This window comes from Euwallacea fornicatus, chromosome 24 (assembly GCF_040115645.1).
Source record: "Euwallacea fornicatus isolate EFF26 chromosome 24, ASM4011564v1, whole genome shotgun sequence".
Lineage (NCBI taxonomy): Eukaryota > Metazoa > Arthropoda > Insecta > Coleoptera > Curculionidae > Euwallacea > Euwallacea fornicatus.
This window is the reverse complement of record NC_089564.1, coordinates 374,706-386,200: the sequence shown is the minus strand read 5'-3', so window position 1 is coordinate 386,200 and position 11,495 is coordinate 374,706.

Here is an 11,495-nt window from a genome sequence, read left to right as displayed (position 1 = left end):
TTAGGTATCTGAAAAAATGTTTAAAGGGCCCACTTCTTTTAGACACAATACCTTTGCTTTATAAACTCCGCATTCTTTCATATCCAACGAGATAATAAGCTTCAATGTAGGAGTTTAATGCTTCGCGTATAACTAAGGATTAGTAAACGCCATTTTACAAAGTCCAATAAAATACGTTAGATCCACTTCCTTTCTCACTAATAACAACGTGTAATGTGTCTTGGATTTCCACCCACATCGTATTATAGCAGATCAATCATTCGAGATAATGGTTATTGTTACACCATAACAAAAGGCTAATATCTTGTCCGAACAGATCGGGAAGTTTAGCAAATCAGCCGTGTAAAAGTCGGTTACATGTATTGGGAATTATGTAAATTAGTGGCATGCTGGATAGCGCAGATGAAGAGGATTCTTTGGTCATTTATTTCATGCAACTTCGATGATAACAATACTTCAAAACAATATTTTTAGATAGAAGATGCGGTCTACTCCTAGAAATTCAAAAAACGGCGTCTAGTGACGAACATCTACGCCGTTCGCAGGAATATTCGTTCTATTTGACCGCGGCGGCGCAGCAGGTCACAAAAGGTTTACATAATACCCCCCGTATAATACGCCATCCAAGAATATTTCTTGCTCCAGGTAAAATTTTCCTCGTTGGGGTCACAAGTTCGATCTTCCATTGGCATCAAACCAATCGGAAACGATGCGAATTCTTAAATTGTAACTGTTTTGAACACGTGGCCCTCGATTTTCACATAGTATATGCTGGTATGTGAAAAAGAGTCATCATCGAGCGCATTCATCATTCCGCATACAGAAGAAGCATTTTCAGTTCCATCGTTTGGAACAATCTCATTGATTTTTCACGTTACTTTGAAACTCCCAACGAAATTTAGGGAGCACTTTCGAATTATATTTTTCGAAATTCTAATTGCCGCGTAAAAGTTCAGTAAGTCCACGCCTGGAACCATTTTTTTTTTAATTTTAAGCGAATTTTGGTTTTATGATCTGATTTAGAGCTGAGAATAACTTACTTCTCCGCAGCTATTCGAGCCAAGAGGAACCCTAGTTGGTACGCTTTTTAATTTTTGGTCTTTCAATTGAAATGGAAAAAAATATTGGACATGCTACTTTCAGTCATGGAATAAATAGTTTCTTGAACGATACTCCTGTCCTGGGTGGTATTAACCACATTAATCTCTCCAGATCGCCGTGTTTGCGGCAATTGTAACGAATATGTCTTTCACTTAAATCTCATGGGCCGTAGAAGAACTTAGGTCCAAAACTGCAGCTACAGGTTAAAACACTAGGGTTACAGATTATTTACACAATATGCCGCATTAGGCCAATGCATTATTGACTTTTTTCGCAACATTTCCGGGCAGCAAAGGGCCTTTTCCCCAATATTTCATTACGAACGCCACAGTTCTTTTCATCGGTTGGTTACGAATTTTGGCATTTTCCAGGTCCAGCGCGACACGCACGCCATTGCTAACAATAGTCTTGAAGACACACTTTGATAATCAGGTTAATATTACCTACTGAAACTTATGAATATAAAACAGTTTACAGAATTACAGAGGCATAGAACACGCACAACTGATTACCAAACCTTTTACCGTAAAATAAACATACACGGTAAAAATTAAATTTTTCAATTACACACTAATGTAACCCATCTCGGATTCACATTTTCAATGAGCGATATATTTACCTGCATTGAGGAATTAAATTGTTTTATCGCAGTCTACATTTCTATTAAGAAAATATGATAATGAAATAAAGCTCCAACTTACCACTGCGATTAAAAAAGGTGAATTTATTTATAAAATGAAAAAGCTTTATTTATTCTTCGATTCGGCTTTTATCTCTTCAATCAAGTCGAAACGGTGTCCCCGGAACGGTCTCTTGAACTCGTTGAGCAGCCGGAAGTCCAACGGTGCTAAATCAGGCGTATACGGTGGTTGTGGAACGATGTGGGTCGAATGTTTGACAAAATGTTCTCGAAGAATCAATGCAGTGGGGGAATGAATGGTGGATTATCGTGGAGCAAAAACCAAGAATTGTTTGTCCATAATTCTGGTCCATTGAAGCGAATAGCTTCACGCAAATGACGTATAGTGCCCAAATAATGTTCGTTGTTAAGAGTTTGGCTTGCCGGAAGAAATTCATAATGCACAACACCGCGATCGTCGAAGGAAGCTCTTAATATGACTTTGATTTTGGAATGACTTTGGTGCAGTTTTTTCAATTTTGATTCGTCTTTTGCACGGTTTTAGCCCGGTGGGCCGGTTGCTTCGTGGTCCTATACGTAGATCAAAGTCCCATCTCCCCTAACGATGCCTTTCATAACTTTCTGATCGTCAGAAATTTTTCTTTGTCAGATTTGAACGCGAAATTTTTTTCCAAAAAATTCGAAAAATCCAGATTTGACCAGGGGGTTGATCCAAATCAAATATCCTTGCATCAGCAAGCTTTCAATTTGCCAATCGACCATTTTAGAGTACCAAATCTTTGATTCTTTGACGTGACTTTCATAGACAGATGTTGGTGGTCGTCCGGGGCGTTGTTCGTCCTGAACTTCTTAGCTTTTTTTAAAGTCTTTGTACTGTACCACGTGTAATTTTTTTTTGCAACACAGCCGTAGCATCAAAGGTCTTCTGCAACATCCTGAGCGTTTTCGCGGCAGATTATTGATACCGCAAACCAAATTTAATGTAAATTCTTTGCTCAACAAAATCAGGCATAGTAAAAATCGAAAAATTCACGTTTGTGTGTTTACAAAAACAAGCGAGGGTCTCTCTCTCTCCTCCTCTCTCTCCTCCTCTCTCTCTTCCCCTCTCTTTCATATGAAATTTTGCATAGATGTCACAGATAGTGCTACCAGCGTACAAAAAAAGCTTCATAATTTTTTAGTCTCCTCGAAGTTTAAGTGAAAAATTCACCTTATTCCTTTATTACAGCCGTACACATGTAATTTTCATATTAACTTGAAAATTCCAAATTTTCATGTTGAGTATATACTCTCGTAGATCGTTAAAGTTTAAAAGGCTAAATAGACTCTACTTCAAATGATCTTTCATTTCACATAAATGTCCTATTACTCTTGTATCGGTCTATACTCTCAACTTAAATGTATTTACTTGAAATTAATGCAAATCCTCTTAGTTTGAATAATGTTATAGGCAGAAAATCCATTTATTGCGTTTAAAATGATATGAGATATTTAAACAAGTTATATATATATATTTATAGTGTGACCCATTTGTTTTGGGGTCAGCCTGTAAAAAGTTTATTGATTCTGCGTTTTAGCCCGGATTTTTTTTTTAATTATAGAGCTTGATAAAGTACACATTTTCAGCAAAAATGGCCTGGTTGATATAAAATTTAAGGCCTACTATGACTACTACTGGCGATTAAAAAAAATCCGTGCGCGCCACTGAATTGACCACCCCTCAAAACGGGCTTGTACAAAATTTTAATGAAAAATTTTGAGCAATAACGATTTTGTAGGAGCTTTAATCAATTTAATACGTTGGGATTAAACCACATAAAAAAATTGTAATAGTCCTCTGCAACCACATTGCCTGACGGTTACTAAACGGTCATTTCACGTAATACATACATGGATCGTCTTTAACGGGTGAAATAATTGGGCAAAGACCGAACACGTCAAAGACATTGATTGATAACAGTTCTGATAGTATTTTTTAAATAATTTAATAATAATTGGATATAGATCCTAGAGGTTTCGTAACTATTGACATTAATACCAAGATGAATTATCATCGATGGTTTCTTATTAACAATGCACGGACACGCTCGTTCGTCGAGTGTTTGTCTTCATAAATATGGACCTCAAACACCTGTTGGGAAATTTAGGATGATGAAGCACTCTCGGATCAATGCAAATTGGAAAGGTTACCTGATGGCGTTTCGTGATCTCGTCATGTGGATGGTCATTAATGGTATCTTCGATGTTTCGGAGAAGGAAATACCTGCTGGTTCTGCGATGTTTCCAAAGTTTAGATGTGATGTAAGCTAACGTCACCATGCAATTTTCCAAGGAAAGTTGCATTAAATTATATATATTCTAAGAACATAAATCAAGTTTAATCTCTGAGATGGCTTCGAAAATTACGACATCATATTTGCGACCATATAAACTGCTGAAACAACAAAACCCAGCAAATTACAATAAAACAAAGTCTTGTCTTATTCGGAATCTCACGCTTCCGATCTCTGGTCAGGTCGGGAACTACGATAAACGAATATGTTAAATGCAAAACGTTACAACAAGAACACGACAAATCTCATGCAGATATTGCGAATAGTGGCACTATTCTTGCACGATTGCACCCGCTGGTCACGTGAACATTTCGTTCCAAGACATCGGATGCTGATGCTAACCTTTCAGACCACTAGAAAAGTGTATCATGTGAAGGCTTGATGATCAGGAGGGGGAACGCCAATGGAGAAAAATGATCATTTCTCCTGTATATGGCTCCCCGTTAATAAAGCAGTAATAATTCAGTTGCAACGCTGCGAACGTATACGCATTTATACCTATAACTATTCCATCTGATACGGGTTGATGATCTGGTCAATGACGGATCGTATAGACGAGGACAGTTCCAGAAATATCCGACAAACACTTAAAGAAAAAAAAATGGAAAATATTTCATTACATCTGAGTATAGGCTGCTTCGAGATTGATTCACTTTTTCCAGCCATGTTTTATACCCTGTTTATAGTAAGAAGTTGTGAGTGTTTCAAAATGAGTATCAGCTCAGACTCCACCGAGTCATTTTCTCAAGTTTGGAAATAAAAAATTGTCTAACGGGACTAAATCTGGCGAATATGACGAGTAGCAAAAACTTCGAAACCGAGTTGATTGATTTTGGCCATCGCGATGACCGAAGTGTGGACTGCTGCGTAGCCTCCATGAAACAAGATTTTCTTTTCCTCCAAATGCGGTCGCTTTTTCCTAATTTCGTAAGCTCGAACACTGCAATAAATTTCTATAGTGTCCTCGGTTTATTGTTTGCCCTTTAGGGAGATAGTCAATATAAATTGTCCCTCGTGCACCCCAAAAAAACTGACGCTGTCACCTGTCCTGCAGATGAAAACCGCTTTCCCTGCTTTGGATCCCAATCTCCTCTTTGAGTCCATTGTTTCGACTGCTCTCTCCTTTCAAGTATGAAATGATGAACCCATGTTTCATCCATGGTTATGAATCCACGCAAAAACTGGGCTTTATTGCTGGGAAACTTTGCCAACACTGCCTTGAAATATACTCATGACGCTGTTTTTGTTCAATTGTGAGAAATTGCGGCACCCATCTTGCGCACGGGTTATATCCAATTGTTCGGTCAAAATGCGGTGTCCAGTACTTTAAGACTATTGAATGACGTATCGATGACCAATTTTTCCCATGTTCGCTAAAATTCCGAAAGCGTTCAATAAAAACGGTTCCAAAATAAACACAAATCAACAAAGCACTTTCGAACTTCGGGCAGAACTTTTCAAAGGTTAGGTCTTTGTAATATAGGCCAACTTTAAAAAAAATAGGCGCCATCTATATGTCAGGTCGGGTATTTCTGGAATTATCCTTGTGCATAACAACGCTTATAAATTTAAAGATGCAGCCGTAAGATTAAATATTTCAATAAAATAAATTTAAGATGTTAGGTGAGATCATTAACATTAAATTAGTAAGAATAAATCAGTGTTCCTACGTATAAGTTACGGAATGCTCTGTATCGAGCATTCGTTCGTATTATACTAAAAGGAACACCTGCTTTATTTACTGCCGATTTATTGTCGATGTTGACTTGTTAATAAATTATTTTTGTGAAATTCTTTGGTGACTTTAAATTGTTAATTTATTTTCATATGTCACAAGCGTGTTCTCTAATGTGCCCAAGCCTCTTCGAACAGATATCTTCATTAGAAAACGTTTTAAGCTGCAGTGACTAGAAGCTTCCAGCCATATTGTTAGGCGCTTATTTTGTTTTTTTTTTTAACTCTGTCGTCATTTGACGAATCCCTTTATTGCTGAATCAGACCTGTTATTAGAAATGTTTCTCTTGTTATTGCAACAAATCTCCTTAACAGATATTAATTAAATCTTTTAAATCTTTAAGAAGATTCCGGGAGCATACAGATTCCAAGATCATTTTGCGACCAGTCAACAAACTTATACTGGATTTCTTTTATTCAAGTAATATCGTTAAATTCAACGTGAAAAAGCTGAAAAATTAGTAATATTTCAAGTACCAATTCAAATTTCAAGATGTTGATTGAAAGAATGTGACAACTTCTGATGTATTGAGTACTTGCAGGCAGTTTTAGTTACTCTAGTTGAACATTTAGCAACATTGAGGATTGTTCAGTATAACCGAATAGTATTTTTTATAAAATGCCAAAAAATTATGTTCTATAAGTTGTTCTTGAGTCCTCTAGTGCCTTCCTGAATGCTCATGTATGCCCTGGCAAATAAAATGAACATTGTCCTACCTTTGTTTGAACAAGAGGATAGGACAATCGTGCGATTATCTACTAATGTAATTTTTTTGAAAAATGAAAATTTCCTAAAAAACGTGATAGAGGTTAACTTCTATTTCTGCCGATGGGACACACTGTATGCATTATTTTGTTACATTGGTTTTTCTTCCCGATTTCAAAAATTTAAAATTTTATCGCTACATTCAGAACTGCAATGAAGATTTTTGTAGAATTGTAGGTTGCTCCTTTAGCTTTTCACATCACAAATCATATTTGCTCAAAGACATCCCGTTCTTCTTCCAGCTGCGGGCATCCATCATGGATTGTCACGTCAACGTTAACACACCATTAGATGATACTCGAAGTAAATATCATGTTTAAATAGATGTATTTTAACGGCGCACATTAAATAAAGTTTGAATAATGCACCATGAAAGCAAAAACGTTAATTTCAATTAAAAAACTTCCTACATTTGATTTTAACGACTCTCAACATGAACCTTGAGCCGTGTGATCAAATATTTTCCTAAATTATGAGTTTGATTGAAATTAAGTGGATATTTTCAAAAATTAAATCAAATGCCCTCGCTGACCGGAGGCATTACTAAGAGCAAAGCAATCGCTCAGTTCCTTATGAGAAGTGCGCTATAATTTGGTTTTTAAAATTTTCTTAGTTTGATTCAAATTTATCTAAATTGTGAGATTTGGTGATCAAGTTGTCAACTTGTAGACGCGCGAAGAGAGCTCTTCACTTTGGCATTCGACGATTGATTTCAGCATTATTCTACTAAATAATGAAATGAAAAATGGAACTGTCATATGCCATTATACAGGCTGTACAAATTCTTTTTACTTATAAGAATATGATATATAATAATGCGGAATTTCAATTTCTGATTTTTTCAAACTGTAGTATTGTTTAGAAATACTATACCACGAACCAATCGGGAATAAAGTACCTAAGAGCAATGGTATTTGGTCAAGGTGACAACCACATTTACCGAAGAACACAGTTTGAACTGATGCTGCTCTACGCGTGACTACAACTCTCGTAGCACATATTTAGGACTATCTGCAAGTTTTTAAGAGTTTTGAATTGTAGCATGATGTTAAGCTTAAAATTTAAGTGAATTCATAATCATTAAACGTTGAAATTCGAGTACCCAACAAAGTTCAGGTTAGTTCAGGTTATGATGGAAAATGTTGCTTCTTTTAAAAAGTAAATTGACACCGCGATATTCTGAAGAGCATTTCACATGCTTCTTTATGATGTAAATAATTTCATATTATTGAGCATGATTGGCATACATAGAAGATTAAATGTCGCGCATAAATTCGTTAAAAATTGAAAATATTAGAACTCGTCAAATATTGGTTTTAATTGTGCATTTTTTGATTAAGTAAGAGACATGCACACATGGTTACTCATGTAGTAGATAAAAATACTTCTTAATTTTTTTCTTATAGAACTCTAGATATATTATGACGTTTTTGAGCTTTTTGATACATTCTCAACACATTTCGTGTAACATATCCATTTAAGAGTAATAAATCCATTAATAGATCGGATGTAGGGGGCAACTGGAGAGCCTGTTAGATCGCCTGACTACGCTCCTGAGGATTTGTTCAATGCGGTTATCTGAAACATAGGATGTATTTAAACATGCCTAACAATATGGAGGAATTAAAAAACAAAATTGCCCAAAAAGCTCAACAAATACCCACTCGAATGATAAGAAGAGCTATTGAGAAATTTGAATAGCAGCTTACCTACTATCAGGAAATCAACGCGGCACAATTCGAACACTTAATACATTAAATTGCGGTAGTTTGTATTGTTATTTTTTAAATATTAATAGTTCAACTGTTATTTTTATTTTTTCTATTTTTGTTTCGAAAATTGTTCAATTCAGACAAGAGTATGTTACATGAACTATGATCAGAATTTCGTGAAGAACTCATAGACGTCATAACGTAGATGGGGTTCGACAAGAAAGAAATGAAAAACTACACTTATCTACCACATGGGAAATCTTGTATGCATGTCTGTTACGTTAAAAAATGCACAACTAAAACAATGTTTAACGTGTTCCAACATTTCCATGAAAAATATTTCTTTGAAATTTTAACGAATTTATGCGGGACTTTTATCCCTCTATGTATGTATGTATGTATGTATATACATATATGGTCGAAATTGTACAAACTTCCACTCCTGTTTCAAAGGTCGAAATTTATTTAAGGAGAGGATGTAATCTTGAAATTTGCGATGAATCTTAAAATAAAACAACATCTCATTTAAAATAAAAAAACTTTAATTCTAATGCACTTAGCCTAATGCCACTCTGTACGATTAAAATTACGTTCAGCCCATACCTCTCCTTCCATCTTATAATTTTTGTAGTCGCAATCGAAATGACAGCTTTACTGTTATTACCTCAAAGTGGTAGCGAAATAAAGCTCTTTAGATTCCGTTTTTTGATATGTGCTCTTTGATGTTGTCAGCATTACTGCCAAATGATATGTCATAAATCTCTTTGTTAAAAGCCCTGAAAACGGACAATATTGAATCCATAAATTTGCTAGTTTTATAACAGCGATACTTTATTTGATATTATTGCTCTACTATTCACGAAATGAATAATTGTGTCATATTTAACGTTCCAGTGCCTTTTCAATGTCACCCCATTTTTTAATTTTGAACGACCGCTTCTTATGAAATTAACGGTTAAAACTGGTGTTACTTAAGGAACGTCACAAAATTAACACGGAACGTTGTTAACAAATAAGCCAAAACGTACGAATTGAACCATTATTCCTGTCTAAACACCAACAGAGTTTCGGAAAATACCATTATGAAACTCGTGTTCAATTGTTAGATTTCGCTCATTTCGCAACTTCCCACTCGAACTACAAAACTATGCAGTTCGTAACTGGTTGCATCTTGTAAATGGCCGTACCATCCAGAAGTTGTCTCGTTTTCATGTAGGTGATTGTTCACTTAATATGTAAATTCGATACTGAATAATAAACTTTGTGACTTAAGCCAACGTCTCCCACTGAACAATCAACTTCAATAGATATTTCCCCAACATAACCATAAGAAAATAATCGAAAGGTGTTTCCTTCAGTGATCAAATGATTTTAATCGTGACGCAAGCCGTGGAAGGCGCGAAGTGAAAGTCCCTCCGGTACCAGTGAATGGAAGTCAGGAATGCGATTGTCGGTTGACAAAGTTCTCGGCCGGAACCATATGGTTCTCACACTTGGAACCTTGGACGCATTTTTGTGGTACCCTTCGAGGTGATTCAAAAATGGAGTTGGAAATGCACAATACGGCTCGATTAAATGTGTTTAGCTTTGGAAATGCTTATTTTTGTCTGGTCTTGTAGGTTGATTGATAGATGAATGGGAACGATTTCCACTTAATGTTAAACAGCTAGGAGGAGATATGTCACAGCTTGGAAATGCTTTTTGCCTTCAACTAATGCGGCTATACCAGAATACTACCTACCAAATCACGTGTTAAAGATTCCGAATAATTTACAAAATCTAAATGTTTTTCCCGTTAAATTCACAATCCCATTAGAAGCATCAGATACCAGCATCTTCCTTATCTTGAAGGCTAGAAAGCAATTCGAAACATGCTGAAATATCTTCAAGCAAATTTCAAGTGTTCGGCCGTGTCGAAATAAATCTTTAACCGATTTCCGAAGGATTAATGTCCAAAAGACAAATTACATTAACAGAGATCGGGCATTCGTAACTGGTAATTTATAGAGATGGTTCTTCATGGGATGTGGAATTCAAGCTGGGTGTGTCGAAAGTGGTAGTTTACATCTAAATGTTGCCCATTTCTAGCTTCAGTAAAGCTCTGGCTATGTTATAATAGCTCAGGGAGTACTTGGTGCCTTTTAAATTAGTTCACGTACTGTCGGAAACTCGTTATAATATGTGTGCTTTTATATTGGAATTGTTGGTGTAATTCTGAATTATCTGGGGGACATAAAATCACACGGTGAAGTACGTTAATTTCCGTTATCCTTCATAGATCACCGTGCTTTGTGACTTGAGTAGTTTTTCAGAGTTGTGTTTGAGAACGCTAACGACTGAGGACTTTCCAATCCCTTAATGGAATTTTATCATTTGCCATTCTTACGACGCAGCGCAAAACGTTTGTTTATTCTGTGATATTATTTGATGATAACTCCTCTCACACAACTAGGGTTCACCTTAGGTCAGGTCAGGTCCCTTCTACCACCACAAAATTTTTGAAGTTCTGAGCTATAGAATTTTTTCTGTGATAGTTATTAAACGAACTATTTGAGAAAATAACGTAAAAATCAGTCAATAAGGAAAGTCAAATGAATATTTTCTATTCGTTTGGTCTAATTTATCGTGTTATCGAAACGATATGCAACATACATGTGTACGTTGCATATTATTCTGGCGGAAAAATAGCGTTTTATGGGTTCTAATCGGTGGGTCGCCTACCAGTCGATAAATACTCACCCAATACATAATTTTTTAAATAATAATGTGACACATGTGTAGTTTAACATTTTTATAACATCAAACAAACGCTTAATCCACCAATAAATAATATTACTTTTAAAATGTTAATTTTGATAACTTTTTATTAATTTGGTTAATTGAATACAATCGTAAATAAAATGCAAATTTGCTAACAAGGAAAAAAGTTATACATATTTAACACCTCGTTCGACATTAACTTTTTGTGAAGGATGTAATCTGCACGTATTTTTCATACTTTGAAAGGCCATCTTATGGTTTTCAACGAGTTACCATAAAAAGTTAATTAAGGTCGATAGAATATTCCTTACAAGGCGACAAGGGATTATATGAGCCAAGGAAACATTATAATTGTACAAGGTAATTGAAAAATGAAGCATTTGTAATTTTATTTCTTTAAATTTGCTAATTTTTGAGTTGCTCTGCAAAGTAATATTTCGATGATTCAT